Consider the following 18,190-nt stretch of genomic DNA (forward strand, 5'->3'; position numbering starts at 1 on the left):
TCCTAGGACCTTTCCCATGTTCCAACATCCAAAATTGAGCCCAAGAATCTTAAAATGGTGTCACAGAAGCTTACAAGCTTGTTGGGAAAGTGAAATAGTTGAAAACAAAGTTTAAGTTTGAGAAACAGGACGTGTGCGTACGCACAGGGGTGTAAAACTTCCTTGGTGTGTGCGTGCGCACAAGGCTGTGCGTACGCACATACCAGAAATCACAAAATTCTGCAACTCTGCAGAATTTCAGATTTTGACACCAAACTTTGAATGATCATAACTTCCTTTACAAAAGTCCAAATTTTACAAACTTTATGTCGATTTGAACAGTTTTCAATGGAATTTAATTCTAAACAAATTTCAACAACTTTTGAAAACTGAGGAATAAGTTATGACCCTTCAAAGTTTATTAAAAACCAGCTTTTACCAAAAACCTCAAAAACTTCCAATTCAACCAATTCTCAAATCCAAACCAAACCTGTCCAATCGTCAAAACCACTACCACATACAACATCTTACCATTCCATTACACTTCCATCACTTCCACACGTAATTCACTCAACATTTCCACCATAACTCAACCATGATCCAAAATTCACAATTCTAAACCTCAACTTCACAATTTCCACACAATTAACATCATAACTTATCAACATTCAAAATATCAATAACAATCCTAATTCTCTTCATTCAACAATGACATCCCTATTAATCATCATCAATCATCAACAACATCCACAAACCCTCATCAACAACAATAATTTACACATTCATCATCAACCTTCACAATCATTAAATACCAACAATGATCACCAAATCATATAATCATTATCATTATTATTCCAATTTCTTCTACACAACACCATTACAACATCAATCAATTCCCATCAACAACACCAATCATCATTTTCTCATCAATATCATGATACATCATTAACATCAATAATTTTTCCAACCATCATTATCAACCACCTTAATCAATAACAACCAACAATCAAAATCATCATTAATACCCACCTTCCAATCTCAACACCCACCAACATAACTCATCAATAATCATCATCAAACGATAAATGTATCATCATATTCAAACCCATTCATACAACACCCAAATCATCATCAAGCATACATTTATGAACCATTAACCATACAATCACACAATTCAACCTATCTTAGGGTCAACTAGCCTAAGTGTCCAGAAACATTACATATTACATAAAGAAAACCGAAACCATACCTTGGCCGATTCCCAAATGTACCAAAACACTAAAACGAAGCCACCAAGCTTGATCCAAAGCCTCAACCAACTCCAACAAACACCAAAGCTCAAACTAACAACACATATATATACTAAATCAAAACCTAAGATACATAAAATGACTAAACACAAGGGTTTAGTGGAACCTTACCTTATCCAACGAGATTAGGGATAAAATCCAACAATTATCCGCTACTAGAGATCACCTAAACAAGCAAAATCACAAAACTTGCTAAGAAACCAAACCCAAAACGCGCAGGAAGTTAGGGACAGAAACTGGAGTGTGAAGCGACAGATCTTACCAAATTTCTTTAGATAAAAAGGAAGAGCTCATCAAGAGCTTCGCGTGGCCGCAAATGGCTCATCAATCGGAACTCCGGATCAAAAGTTATGGAGCTTTGAAGGAGGAGGTGAATAGTGTTCTTTCTTCTCCCTCTCCTTTCATGGCAGCTGCGCCCCTCTCTTCATTCGGGGGAGAAATGAGCTAAAAAGCTCATTTAATGAGCTTATATATGTTGGACCTTGGGTCTAACTTGGGCTCGGTCCAACCCGTTAGCGTTTTTAGTCCATTCGGCCTAACTTTGGGCCAAACCTTTAACACTAACACCCGGTTTTCCATTTCTAATATTTTTCTAAGGTTTTCGACTGTTTTCACTTTTTCTCGTATAGTACCGGGAAGACTTAAACCGGTTTGACCGGTTCAACTACCGGTTCGCAGTTTTTTATGGTTTTTCGTAGAAAATACATTTTTACTCGAAAAGACCTACTGAGTCCAAAAATTATATTTAAATTCCCAAATTCTCATTCTAACTTTCTGGAACTTAATTTGGGCATTTAAATTATTTTATTCGTGAAAACTCTGATTCTTACATGCCTCACGCATTCTGGAATAGAAAACAACATATTGTGGATCTCCCTTATGAAAAAAATTTCAAGAAAAGCCAAATTCCAACAAAGCTAGACCTATATAGATGAATAAACAACTCCTCCAATACTGTCAAAAGGAGATTACAGATCTCTTGCATAAAAAGCTAATTAGGCCTAGTAAAAAGCCATGGTCTTATTCCGCTTTCTATGTCAACAAACAAGCCGAATTAGAGAGAGACACCCCCATACTGGTTACAACTATAAGCCTCTAAATAAAGCTCTCCAGTGGATTGGGTATCCTATCCCAAACAAAAAGGATTTATTAAATAAACTGAACCCAGCAAACATTTTCTCAAAATTTGACATGAAATCTAGGTATTGGCAAATCCAGATTAATAAGGTTGATAGACACAAAACGGTATTCACCGTGTCTTTCGGAAAATACAAATGGAATGTGATACCTTTTGGCTTGAAAAATGCCCCGTCTAAATTCTAGAAAATTATGAATTATATTTTCAATCCTTTTTCTGACTTTGCCATCGTCTACATAGATGACGTGTTCATTTTCTCACAATCCTTGCATGATCATTTTAAGCATATGAAAACTTTTATGCATACTATCAAGCATAATGGTCTAGCAGTTTCTAAATCAAAGATTAGTTTATTCCAAACTAAGAGTCATTTTCTTGGTCACATGATTCACCAAGGAACAATTACACCGATAGATAGAGCTGTCCAATTTGCAGAAAAATTCCCTGATCACATTTTAGAGAAACATCAACTTCAAAGGTTTCTTGGCTGCCTAAATTATGTGGTAGACTTCATTCCAAATTTAAACACCCTTATCAAACCTGTTCATGACCGTCTGGGAAAAAATTTTTCTCATTGGACAGATAACCATATAAAGATTGTCAAACAACTCAAACTTTATGTCAAAGAACTCCTTTGGCTTTACCTCCCTGTTCCTAAAGCCTTCAAAATTGTTGAAACTGATGCCTCAGATTTAGGATATGGTGGTATCCTAAAACAAAAGCTAAATAATAAAGAATGCATCATTGCATTTACTTCTAAGCATTGGATACTTTCCAACAAAATTATTCCACTATAAAAGAAGAAGTTTTAACAATTGTTTTATACATTTCCAAATTCTAATCTGACTTATTGAACCAAAAACTTTTGGTCAGGGTAGATTGCAAGCCTGCCAAAGACATTTTACAAAAAAGATGTAAAGAATCTTGCATTCAAACACATTTTTGTTCGCTGGCAAGCAATTTTAAGCATTTTTTATTTTAAAATTGAATACATTCAAGAAATCTCAAACTCTCTCCCAGATTATCTTACACGTGAATATTTGCAGGGATCACATGCAAATGCCTAAAAAGGCATCTTTAGCCTCTTCAAAAGGCAGAGGCATTCACCTAGTCCTACCAGGGTCAATTAAAAGATCAGGGTCAAGTACCCCAACTGGGTCATCTACCCGCCAACCTACCTCATCAACCCAACAACCAACTGGGTCATCTACCCAGCTAAAAGATATAGTTGAATCATCAACTCAACAACAAAACACCCAAACAGCTAAACAGACCAAAGCTGACTATGCCTTTCCAATCCAAACCCTACTAGCCTTACAAGATGCGGGGCTAACAAAGCTACATCATAAATCCTGGGTTGACAAATGTGACAGCTCAGATGATGAAATTGATATTTCAAACTTACTAACCCAAGCAACAAACCAACAAACAATTTGTCAAGACCCAAAAGACAAAGCCATTACCAAAACCAAATTACCCAACCAAACCTATCTTCCAAACCTTCAACCTACAAAAACCCAAACTACATATAGTTTAAAAAATAAGTTATCCTCTATTTTACTAATTGAACCAGAATTTTGGGAAAAAAACACCTTATAAGATAACCCCAAAAGTTTTTCCACCAGGATTTTACTTTAAACCAACAACCCTTACCAAAACAAGACAATTCTATGAATTTATACTCGTAAATTTTGATTCGGTATCAATAAAATATTACAAAGACTCCAAAGATTCCACAAATACAACCCACTCAACAATCCAAATCCTAAAGGTTCTTATCCCAACTCAATTTGGAAAAAACCCAAACAGTATTACCAAATTTTCACAACCATTTAACCCAATGGGGTATTCTTATTGGGATTACATGAATGCGTGGACAAGAATTTTCTGGTTTCAAAACAAACAAAACAGGCACTCTTGGCTCATTTATTTCAAAAGAAATGTTAAATATCACTTTTCAAATTGGTTTTCTCAGTGGTTGGATTATTTCGGCCCACTACCTGAAATTTTACCCCACTTGCTGATGAGGGGCTCAAAGTTTTTATAAAAAAATTTGACCAATAGGAATCCAATATCCCTGTTGACTTGAAGTTCTTCTCTACATTTTTATTGGCATGTGTATTCTCATGGCAATATAGGTATGACAAGCAAGATCATCCTAAAACGCCACCAATTCTCCAAAGGAATGCATATGTCAAATGGTGGTCCCAATTTGATTCAACCATGGCTCTTCCTGACGAAGTAAGGAAATGGTTCAAAGAACATCCTCAAATTCTCAAGGAAAAAGGTCAAGAAATATCTGTTTTTCTCAATCAAAAGGCCCAAATTGCAGTAGCTCTTGTAGGGTCCCAATCCAAAGAGTCATTTACCAAAAATCTACAGCAGATATTACAACTACTTCAAACTAAAGAAGACCAAGAAGAAAAACAAGATCCAAACTCCTCAACAACCTCTTCCAGTGATTATAATCAAAATGAAGATGACTGCTTCAGAATTAATCTCCAAGAAGATTAGAGTTATTCACAAAATGTTGTATTTCAATTTGTAAAATTATTAACCGATACTGTAGCTATAGTATAGGTCAACATTACCTAAACTGTAGAAATAGTAAATCTTTAGGTTTATAAAACCATGCTTTAGCAACATTCAGAGGCAGAATTTTAGAAACACAAGAATAGAGAGAAAAATGAGAGAGAAAGGCTCTAAGAATCTTTTGTAAGCCTTTTACTCTTATCTTTTCTTTCTTCAATTTTCTTCAATAAAAAATTTTCAGTTCTTCATTTTCGTGTTTTCTTTAAAGTTTCTGCATTTGCATGTGTGCGAGCTACCACCACATCTAGCTTCATACTAACTTGCATATACGCGCGGACTACCGCCGCATCTAATTTTATATTTAATTTCTGCCCTTGCATCTGCATTCGTATAAGTTATCAATATTAATTATATCTTTTTTCTTTCTCCTTATCCCTCCCAGATCCACTTCGAACACATCTTATATATCTTATATATATAGAATTTGATATTTTTTAATATGTTTATTGATGTTAAATAATATAGAAGCTAATCAAGTGATATGTATAAAAAAAAAAGTCACCAAATGAAGTATTTAGATAAAATATATATTTATAAGATATAAATTAAAAATAAATTATATAATATATACCGTGACTAATTTTATAGTTAATTTTTCTAAATACATAACATTTTTATACAAAATCCTTTTACATTCCTAGTAATTTCCAATTGAATAAAGAACACACTAGAGTGTATCTCATTAATTTGACTTCAATTATTATTATTATTATTATTATTATTATTATTATTATTATTATTATTATTATTATTATTATTATTGTTGTTGTTTAAATAATTTCTTGGAACATATTCATAATACATAGACAAGTTTATACGTTCAATCTAATATACAGTCGTGGCAACAATTAAGAATAGACAATATATATATAATAAAAAAGGGGGATAGTTTCCAACATATCAACAAAAAATATTAGAGACTAAAATACTAAAACTCAATATTATATTTAGTGGTTAGAAATTAAAACTAAATTTTTAGTTTTCAAATATAAAATTTTTTTTATTTTAAGACTAAAAATTAAAATTTTAATAATATTTGTTAAAAAAATATTTTTATTTAACTTTTTAAATTTAAATTATTTTTCAATTTTTATATTTATCTTAAATTAAATATAATACTTAAACATAACTCAATTTAATAAATTTTACACGAACACAGATGTTTTCATTTTATAGTTCCACGGCAAAGTATCTTTAAATTTTTATATATAATGTGGTAAATAACAGTCTCAAACTCACTCGTAGTTAAATTAACTTTTTAATTTTTCACCAAATTAAATTAATTTTTTATTTTAACATTTTAATCATTTTTGTTTTTACCCATTTTTATTATATATTTAGTTATTTTCATTTATTTAATTGAATAAAGAACGGATAAATTTAATTAAAGACCGTTTGATAATATTTGACATTTACCATGTTCATGACTTATTAGTATGGTTTTGAAAATCGGATCGGATCGGTAATAAAAATAGTTTGCTTTAGTGTCTAAAATCGTAAATATAAAAACCGTCTAAAAATTGCTGGACTGGCCAGGAATTGGTCAGTTGGATGGAACCGAAAATCGGCCGGTTTTTTAATTTAAAAAAAAAAAAAGAAACCCTTTTCACCCCACCCCCAACGCGTGACACGCTCTCTCCTTCCCCCAAACCTACCCCTCTTTCAAAGTCATTCTCTGAAGAAACAAACCCCAAACTTTTCCTAGCTTCTTCTGCCCGGTTCCGCCACCGCCATCGTGGTTGTCAGCGCCTCCGCGACTTCCTACTTCCCCCTGTCCCAAACTCACAACTTGTGCTCCCTCTCCCTTTCGTTCCTAACCGTGGTTCTTCTCAACCCCTTGTTCACACTTCACTCTCTTCTTCCTCGCTTGGCGTCCATCCTCCATCGTCTTCGTCCTGCTCGCCGTCGTCTTGTAGCCCCTGTTTTTGATTCTAGGGTTTCCCACGTTCCTGATTCGAATTGGGAACCCGAGGCACTAAGGTTTCTGCGCCCTGCCAGATCCGATTCTTTCTTCCTTCTCCTCTGAGAATTCAAAATGTTTTGGCGCTTGGCTGGCTTCTCTACTGCACCTCCTATGAGTTCCGTACTCTATCATTTTATATACTACTTCGATTTTTGTGCATTGTTCTGCAAGCTGCTTGGATACACTGATTTGTTGGTTGTTTTAATTTTGTGTGATATTTGCTCGGATTTGATTTTCCATACGGAGGTTTCTTGCAATTAATTTACTATGCGATTGATTTTATTTAGTTTTTGGATGATTGATTGCGGAATCTGATGCTGTTGCTATTGCTATTGTAAGAATCAGAGTGATCGGAGCTTTGCCATGATTAGTCGATGTGAAATTTTCTTTTTGGTGGTGAAATTTGCGCAATGTTATATGAAAATATGAGATGATATTTTTGAAAATTGATATACTATTCCATAATCTTGGATGTTTTGATTGGTGCATGAAGATCCCTGCCTGAATAGTACGACGATAGATTTTTTTGTACGTCTTACTATTTGTAGTTACTGTCACATGAATTTTAGGGATCTTAAGGGAAATTCTTTGCAGATATTGTACTAAACCAACGATACTGAGAGGTGGTTGTTGCCTTAAATTTGCTTTGAATGAATTCAGAAATGTTTGAGTTTGTAAATGATTAGTGTAACAGTAGTAGTATATGTACATAATCCTGCTACATTGTAATTTATGAGAAGTGAATCCTGAAATGTACATAATCTGCTGCATTGTAATTTATGAGTAGTGAATCCTGAAATCCTGAGATATCGATAAATTTGAAATTCTCATTGTAGTGTTTTAAATTAGTAAGATATTTTAAGATTTATATTAAACTATAATTTTAGAATGTTTATTTATAATTTATTTATTATTTTATTTAAAATAATTTTTTCGGTTAAACTACAGTTGGATCAGTTGGACCTGTAAATCAGTAAACCAGTAACTAAAGCGGTTTAATAATCGGTCCGGTTTTCAAAACCTTGCTTATTAGTTGTAAGACTGTATTTATTTTGAAAATAGGATAAGACAAGATATTAAGAATAGGACACAAAAGACAGAGATATAAAATTTTGTGTTCTTATATTCTATTTGGTGATAAATTAAAACAAATTATGAATATCTAATTTATTTTTATTTTTTATTAAAAAATTTAGAAAAAAATATAATAATAAAAAAATATAATTATAAAAATTAACAAAAATAATAAAAAAATTAAAAAATAGATCTTGTTCTTTGTTAGTATTTTTGTGTCATTTCTATCATAATAAACACAAAATATACTAATTCAATATTTTTGAACATAATATTTTTATCTATATTTCATCTGTCAAATACAATTTTATATTTTTACATTTCTATCTCAATATCTTGTCTCTAGACACAAACGCACTCTAAACGACCATCTCTTATATTCGTGGCTAGTGCGCGTGAATTACATTCTTATTAGTCCTTTTATGTTATTTTTTTTCTCCACACACACACACACTTTACTACTTATAACGAAGTCGACTCCTTTTCATAAGCTTTTCTCTTTGCCAACTTTTGATTCTTATAATTGTAAAAGTTGGGCATGGTTGCTACATGATGTATAGCATACGTGTATGCTGCGTTGGAATGTTGACCACTTGCCTTGACTCACTACTGTTGATGAGCTTGTGACAGTGTGGTTTATTAATTAATGGAGATTAATAAGGATGGTATATATCGGACAATAATTTTAGATAATTAAATTTAACTATATATATATATGTGTATTTTTTATTTCATTTATTTTCTTTTTTTATTTATTATCAATATTTTTATATATATATTTTTATTTATTTTTTTGTTTATTTATTTGCTTGTATATTTTTAAAAATTTTATAAGAAAAGAAGAATAAGAAAGAAAAATAGAACACAAAAAATGACGATGGTAAAAAAAAAGAAAAATGACATCGATACTAAATCAAATATGCTGAAAATTGTCAGATTTCGCATTAGTTTTACCAGCAATTTTACCATTGGAATTTACGACAGTTAGTATGGTAATTTCGTCGAAGTGGTGGCTATACCATCAAATTGGTAATTCCGCCAAAAAATCTGATAGTAATTAATGGCGCGAATTTAAATTAAATTGGCGTACTCGGTACCGCCGGATTTAGGGTCGAAAAAATTCGACGGTAACTCATTTTATAGAACACACCATTTTGATAAATGAAATCAATCTTACCGTCGAATTTTTTCCTCGAAAAATCCAACGATAAATGTGACCAAAATTCGAATTCGAATTTGACCAAAATTTTTTCCACCATCCTCTCTTCTCTCTTCTCTCACCACCAGCCACCATTATTGCTAGCGAGAAGCTCTACTGCCGCCCCATCTCTAAAGCATCGTAACTATCACTGTTCTATTCTCTCCTAATTTCTATCTGATATTTGTTAGTGACGAACAAAATTCATGTTTTATAAAGACATCCATCTTTTTAATGTTTTTATTCAAGAGTAAATTAGGTTAATATGTTAGTTTAATATAGATTAATTAAATTAGAATAGAGTATTTAGAGTTCAATTTTTTTATCAAGGTTTGATATAGATTAATATATTAATTTTGTTAAATTAGGTTAATTTTGGATACAGTTTATGGTTTTCATTAGTTTAGAGTAAATTGAGTTTAGTTAAGATTGATTTAGGGTTTGTTGTTGAATTAATTTAGAGTAATTAGTGTTTAGTAAATTTACTAAATTTTATAAGCTTTAAGAAATGTTTCTAAAATATTTGTATAAGTATTTTGACAAATGTTATTAATTTTGATTATTAATTTTTATATTTTTTTAACTTTAATTCTATTTTAGGATTTTCTTTTTGAATGTGTGTAACTTTGATCGTGCGTTGTTCGTATTGATAATATACGTAGGTGATGCCTAGGCATCTTAGGCTAGTTTCACAAGTCTTTTTCATTAGTTTTACTTGGTTTTCATGCATTTCTTAGGCAATAAGTAAGCATTTGGATGAGAATTATATGCATGCCTTGCGTCAATCAAATATTGTTAATTATGTGCATTTTCATGAGATTTATGCAAGAATTGTTTAATGCTATGAATGAGGCAAAATCTTGTGATTATGGCAAGGCTTTGATGCATTTGTTTGGTTGATGATAGGTGAGGAGAAGTAGAGGAAAGGCAAGGAAGAAGCAGAGAAGACAATGTTGGTGGTCAAAGTTAGCTCACCAACATTGCCACAAACGTTGATAAGAAGCAAGCAAGCAACGTTGGTGGCCAAATTTGGCTCACCAACGTTGCCACAAACGTTGTTAGAGGAGAAAGGAAGCAACATTGGTGGCCAAAGTTGGCTCACCAACATTGCTACAAACGTTGACAAGAAGAGAGTGAGCAATGTTGGAGGCCAAAGTTGGCTCACCAACGTTGCCCACCAAGTGCCAAGCCTCACCAACGTTGCTTGCAACGTTGCATGCAAAAAGGGTGCCCAACGTTGGTGAACCAACGTTAACACCAACGTCTTCAATAAAATTTCAAGAGGAATGCATCGGAAAAATTGGCTGCTTGGAAATTGACACTCCACGCGTACGCGTGGGTGACGCGTACGCGTGACTAGGACAACGTTGGTGTGCAAACGTTGCCACAAACGTTGCACACCAACGTCCTCGATAAAAGAGTTGGAAAAATTTGACATGACGCGTATGCATGGATAACATGTACGCGTGAAAATGGAAAAATAGCAAGTCATGCGCACGCGTGGGCGACGCGCTGATGAGCGGATAATTTATACGCTTTTTGGCATTGTTTTTACATAGTTTTTAGTATGATTTAGTTAGTTTTTAGTATATTTTTATTAGTTTTTAAATAAAAATCACATTTCTGGACTTTACTATGAGTTTGTGTATTTTTCTGTGATTTCAGGTATTTTCTGGCTGAAATTGAGGGACTTGAGCGAAAATCAGATTCAGAGGTTGAAGAAGGACTGCAGATGCTGTTGGATTCTGACCTCCCTGCACTCAAAGTGGATTTTATGGAGCTACAGAACTCCAAATGACGCGTGCTCAATTGCGTTGGAAAGTAAACATCTAGGGCTTTCCAGCAATATATAATAGTCCATACTTTGATTAAGGATAGACGACGTAAACTGGCGTTGAACGCCAGTTCCATGCTACATTCTGGAGTCAAACGCCAGAAACAGGTTGCAAAGTGGAGTTAAACGCCAGAAACAGGTTACAAACTGGCGTTCAACTCCAAGAAGGACCTCTACACTTGTAAAGCTCAATGCTCAGCCCATGCACACACCAAGTGGGCCCTGGAAGTGAATTTCTGCATCATTTACTCATTTCTGTAAACCCTAGTAACTAGTTTAATATAAATAGAAATTTTTACTATCTTTGGACGTTTAGTTCTGAGATCATGGAGGCTGGCCTCTCGGCCATGCCTGGACCTTCATCACTTATGTATTTTCAACGGTAGAGTTTCTACACACCATAGATTAAGGTGTGGAGCTCTGCTGTTCCTCATGAATTAATACAAAGTACTACTATTTTTCTATTCAATTCAAGCTTATTCCTATTCTAAGATATCCATTCGCACCCAAGAACATGATGAATGTGATGATTATGTGACTGATGAGCGGATATTTTATACGCTTTTTGGGGATAATTTCATATAGTTTAGAGTATGTTTTAGTTAGTTTTTAGTATATTTCTAGTAGTTTTTAGGAAAAATTCATATTTCTGGACTTTACTATGAGTTGTGTGTTTTTCTGTAATTTCAGGTATTTTTCTGGCTGAAATTGAAGGAGCTGAGCAAAAATCTGATTCAGGCTGAAAAAGGACTGCTGATGCTGTTGGATTCTGACCTCCCTGCACTCAAAGTGGATTTTCTGGAGCTACAAAACTCAAAATGGCATGCTTCCAATTGCGTTGGAAAGTAGACATCCAGGGCTTTCCAGAAATATATAATAGTCTATACTTTGCACAAGGATAGACGACGTAAACTGGCGTTCAACGCCAGTTCTCTGCCCAATTCTGGCGTCCAGCGCCAGAAAAGGAACAAAAACTGGAGTTGAACGCCCAAACTGGCATAAAAACTGGCGTTCAACTCCACAAATGGCCTCTGCACGTGACTCACTTAAATCTCAGCCCCAGCACACACCAAGTGGGCCCCAGAAGTGGACCTCTGCATCATCCATCATAGTCCACTCATATTTTGTAACCCTAGGCTACTAGTTTAGTATTTAAACAACTTTTAGAGACTTATTTTGTATCTCATGATATTTCAGATCTAAACTTTGTATTCTCTGACGGCATGAGTCTCTAAACCCCATTGTTGGGGGTGAGAAGCTCTGCTGTGTCTCAATGAATTAATGCAAGTATTTCTGTTTTCCATTCAAACACACTTGTTCCTATCTAAGATGTTCATTCGCGCTTAACTGTGATGGAGGTGATGAGCTGTGACACTCATCACCTTCCTCAAATCATGAACGTGTGCCTGACAACCACCTCCGTTCTATATACGATTGAATGAGTATCTCTTAGATTCTTTAATCAGAATCTCCGTGGTATAAGCTAGAACTGATGGCAGCATTCATGAGAATCCGGAAAGTCTAAACCTTGTCTGTGGTATTCCGAGTAGGATTCAAGGATTGAATGACTGTGACGAGCTTCAAACTCCTGAAGGCTGGGCGTTAGTGACAAATGCAAAAGGATAGTAAATCCTATTCCAACCGGATCGAGAACCAACCGGTGATTAGCCGTGCTGTGACAGAGCACGTGAGCGTAGTTTTCACTGGAAGGATGGAAGGTAGCCATTGACAATGGTGATCCACCAACACACAGCTTGCCATAGGGGGACGTGCGTGCGTGAACAAGAAGACAGAGGAAAGCAGAGATTCAGAAGACAAAGCATCTCCAAAGCTCCAACATATTCTCCATTACTGCACAACAAGTAACTTTTAATTTATGCTCTACTGGTTATTCACAATTCAATTGATAAACATAATTGACTTCCTGACTAAGATTTACAAGATAACCATAGATTGCTTCAAACCAACAATCTCCGTGGGATTCGACCCTTACTCACGTAAGGTATTACTTGGACGACCCAGTGCACTTGCTGGTTAGTGGTACGCGTTGTGAAAAGTGTGATTCACAATTCGTGCACCAAGTTTTTGGCGCCGTTGCCGGGGATTGTTCGTGTTTGAACAACTGACGGATTATTCTATTGCTTAGATTAGGAAAAATCTTTCTTTTTTTGGTTTAGAGTCTTTTATTATTTATCCCTTGTTAAAACACTTTAAAATTATAGCTCAGTTAATTAGAACATGGTGTTTATGTTCATGATAATTGGCTATCATAATTTTTTAAAACCTTTTTCAAAAATAATTTTTCTATTAAATCCTGTGCCAAACTTTAAGTTTGGTGTTTTCAAAAATAATCTTTCTTAAAATTTTCGAAACTCCCATAACTCATTTGGCTAGAGCGTTAATCTGTGTTCTTGGTAATTGGGTTAGAATCTTTTATACTCTTTTCAAAACCTTCTTTTTCATAAATAATATTTTCTCTATTAAATTGTGTGCCAAACTTTAAGTTTGGTGTTTTCTTGTTGAATCCCCCTTGGTTTTCGAAAATTTTGGTGGTTTTCTAAAAATTTTTAAGTTTGGTGTTCTTTCTTCATGTTCTTGTGTTCTTATGAATCTTCAAAGTGTTCTTGAGTTTTCCTTGTGTCTTGATCTTAAAATTTTTAAGTTTGGTGTGTTCCTTGGTGTTTTCGCTCCAAAATTTTCAAAAACAAGGAGCATTAGATCTAAAAATTTTAAATCTTGTACTATCTTATTGTTTTTCTCTCTCCTCACTAAATTCAAAAAAATATCTTTTCAAAATATCTCTTTTAACTTCCTAACTTCTTATCTTTTCAAAATTTGTTTCAACTAACTAACTAACTTTTTGTTTGTTTCTTAACTTTTTCAAAACTACCTAACTAACTCTCTCTCTCTCTCTAATTTTCGAAAATATCTTCCCTCTTTTTCAAAAATTTCTGTTTTTTTTTAACTAATTATTTTTATCTTTTTTACGAAAAAAAAAATTTTATTTCAAAATTCAAATTCTTTTTAGTTATTTTATTTTATTTGAGTATTTACTTCTTATAAAATAAAATAAATAAAAAGATAAATCAGTCCAAGTTATATCCATATATCCATCATGGACATAAGTGGAAATGAACAGTCCAGGAGGACTCTGGGGTCATATTCTAACCCCTCTACTGCTTCATATGGGAGTAGCATATGCATACCCTCCATTGGAGTTAGTAGCTTTGAGTTGAATCCTCAGCTCATTATCATGGTGCAGCAAAGTTGCCAGTATTCCGGTCTTCCACAGGAAGAACCTACAGAGTTTCTGGCACAATTTTTACAAATTGCTGACACAGTACATGATAAGAAAATAGATCAGGATGTCTACAGACTATTACTGTTTCCATTTGCTGTAAAAGATCAAGCTAAGAGGTGGTTAAATAACCAACCTAAGGCCAGCATAAGAACATGGAAACAGTTGACAGAAAAATTCCTGAATCAATATTTCCCTCCAAAAAGGATGACACAGCTAAGGCTGGACATCCAAGGCTTTAAACAAGGAGATAATGAATCTCTTTATGATGCCTGGGAGAGATACAGAGAGATGCTATGAAAATGCCCCTCTGAAATGTTTTCAGAGTGGGTTCAGTTAGACATCTTCTACTATGGGCTTGCAGAAGGAGCTCAGATGTCTCTAGATTACTCAGCTAGTGGATCTATCCATATGAGAAAGACAATTGAAGAGGCTCAAGAGCTCATTGATACAGTTGCCAGGAATCAACATCTGTATCTAAGCAGCAACCCTTCCATGAATGAAGAGGTTAAAACAGTAACTGTTGAATTCAGTACTGTAAAACAAGCTGCTGAATTCAATCAGCAATTGGATTTTCTAACAAAGCAGCTAGCTGAATTCAAGGACAGGCTACAGGAGACAAGGATAGCTAATATACATATGGACGAACAGTTTAATCAAACAAAGCAGCAGCTATCAAGGCAAATAGCAGAAGAATGCCAAGCAGTTCAATTAAGAAGTGGGAAAACATTAAATACCCCACCTCAAGGCATCAAAAATTCAAGAAATGAGCAACCCACCAAAGATTCACCTGAGGACAGTAAGAGCCCAGGGAAAAATAATTCTGGCACTAAAACGCCAGAAAATGGGTGGAAGGCTGGCGCTGAACGCCCAGACCATGCCCAAAACTGGCGTTCAGCGCCAGAAACAAGGCAGGATTGGCGTTCAACGCCAGAAATGGGCAAGAATCTGGCGTTGAATGCCCAAGTGGGGCAGAATCCAGCGTTGAACGCCCAAAATGGGTACATTTCTGGCGTTCAGGTGCCAGGAACAGACAGTGAGCTGGCGTCTAACGTCACTCCAACTTCTGACTCTGGCACTCAATTGCCAGTGAGGGATCAGACACACACAAGTGCTGATAACAACCCCTCTAAAAAGGCTTCTTTAACCACTAAGGTTGAGGAATATAAAGCCAAGATACCTTATCCTCAAAAACTCCGGAAAGAGGAGCAGGATAAGCAATTTGCTCGCTTTGCAGATTATCTAAGGACTCTTGAAATAAAGATTCCATTTGCAGAGGCACTTGAGCAAATACCTTCTTATGCCAAGTTCATGAAAGAGATCTTGAGTCATAAAAAGGAGTGGAGAGAAACAGAAAGAGTTCTCCTCACTGAAGAATGCAGTGCAGTCATTCTGAAAAGCTTTCCTGAAAAGCTTAAAGACCCTGGGAGTTTTCTGATACCATGCATATTAGAAGGTGATTGCACCAAGACAGCTTTATGCGATCTTGGGGCAAGCATCAACCTGATACCTGCATCCACTATCAGGAAGCTTGGCTTAACTGAAGAAGTTAAACCAACCCGGATATGTCTCCAACTTGCTGATGGTTCCACTAAATACCCATCAGGCGTGATTGAGGACATGATTGTCAGAGTTGGGCCATTCGCCTTTCCCACTGACTTTGTTGTGCTGGAAATGGAGGAGCACAAGAGTGCTACTCTCATTCTAGGAAGACCCTTCCTAGCAACTGGACGATCCCTCATTGACGTCCAACAAGGGGAAATAACCCTGAGAGTCAACGATGACGAGTTCAAGTTGAACGCTGTCAAAGCCATGCAGCATCCAGACACATCAACAGACTGCATGAAAGTTGACCTTATTGACTCTTTGGTAGAAGAGATCAACATGGCTGAGAGTCTCGAATCAAAGTTGGAAGACATCTTTAAAGATGTTCAGCCTGATTTGGAGGATTCAGGGGACATGAAAGAGCCTCTGAACTTTCTTCTGAAAGAGGAAAAACCTCCTAACCCAGAGCTCAAGCCACTGCCACCATCCTTGAAATACGCATTTCTGGGAGAAGGTGACACTTTTCCAGTGATCATAAGCTCTGCTTTAAATTCACAGGAAGAGGAAGCACTTATTCAAGTGCTAAGGACACACAAGACAGCTCTTGGGTGGTCCATAGGTGACCTTAAGGGCATAAGCCCAGCTAGATGCATGCACAAAATCCTATTGGAGGATAATGCCAAACCAGTGGTTCAACCACAGAGGCGGCTAAATCCAGCCATGAAGGAAGTGGTGCAGAAAGAGGTCACCAAATTACTAGAGGCTGGGATTATTTATCCCATTTCTGATAGCCCCTAGGTGAGCCCTGTTCAAGTCGTCCCAAAAAAGGGAGGCATGACAGTGATTCATAATGAAAAAAATGAACTGGTTCCTACAAGAACAGTTACAGGGTGGCGCATGTGTATTGACTACAGAAGGCTCAATACAGCCACCAGAAAGGATCATTTTCCTTTACCATTCATAGACCAGATGCTAGAGAGACTAGCAGGTCATGATTATTACTGCTTTTTGGATGGCTATTCAGGCTATAACCAGATTGCAGTGGATCCCCAGTATCAAGAGAAAACAGCATTCACATGTCCATCTGGAGTGTTTGCTTATAGAAGGATGCCATTTGGGCTATGTAATGTGCCTGCAACCTTCCAGAGATGCATGCTCTCTATTTTCTCTGACATGGTGGAAAAATTTCTGGAAGTCTTCATGGATGACTTCTCAGTATATGGAGACTCATTCAGCTCCTGTCTTGATCACCTGAAACTTGTTCTGAAAAGATGCCAAGAAACCAACCTAGTTTTAAACTGGGAAAAGTGTCACTTCATGGTGACTGAAGGAATTGTTCTTGGGCATAAAATCTCAAACAAGGGAATAGAGGTGGATCAAGCAAAAATAGAGGTAATTGAAAAATTACCACCACCCGCCAATGTTAAGGCAATCAGAAGCTTTCTGGGGCATGCAGGATTCTATAGGAGGTTTATAAAGGACTTTTCAAAAATCGCAAAACCTCTAAGCAACCTGCTAGCTGCTGACACGCCATTTGTGTTTGACACAGCATGCATGCAGGCGTTTGAAACGCTGAAAGCCAAGCTGGTCACAGCACCAGTCATTTCTGCACCAGACTGGACATTGCCATTTGAGTTAATGTGTGATGCTAGTGATCATGCCATTGGTGCAGTATTGGGACAGAGGCATGACAAGCTTCTGCATGTCATTTATTATGCCAGTCGCGTTCTAAATGATGCCCAGAAAAATTACACAACCACAGAAAAAGAACTACTTGCAGTGGTTTATGCCAATGACAAGTTCAGATCATACTTAGTAGGATCAAAAGTGATTGTGTATACTGACCATGCTGCTCTTAAATATCTACTCACAAAGCAGGATTCAAAACCCAGGCTCATCAGATGGGTATTGCTTCTGCAAGAGTTTGATATAGAAATAAGAGACAGAAAAGGGACAGAGAACCAAGTGGCTGATCATCTGTCCCAGATAGAGCCAGTGGAAGCGACATCCCTCCCCTTTCTAGAGATCTCTGAGACGTTCCCTGATGAGCATCTATTTGCCATTCAGGAAGCACCATGGTTTGCCGATATTGCAAACTATAAAGCTGCACGGTTCATACCCAAGGAGTACAATAGAATACAAAAGAAGAAATTAGTCACTGATGCAAAGTACTACTTGTGGGATGAGCCCTATCTCTTTAAGAGATGTGCAGACGGAATTATCCGTAGGTGTGTCCCCAGAGAGGAAGCACAGAGAATC

This window comes from Arachis ipaensis, chromosome B10 (assembly GCF_059453495.1).
Source record: "Arachis ipaensis isolate K30076 ecotype BB chromosome B10, ASM5945349v1, whole genome shotgun sequence".
Classification (NCBI taxonomy): domain Eukaryota; kingdom Viridiplantae; phylum Streptophyta; class Magnoliopsida; order Fabales; family Fabaceae; genus Arachis; species Arachis ipaensis.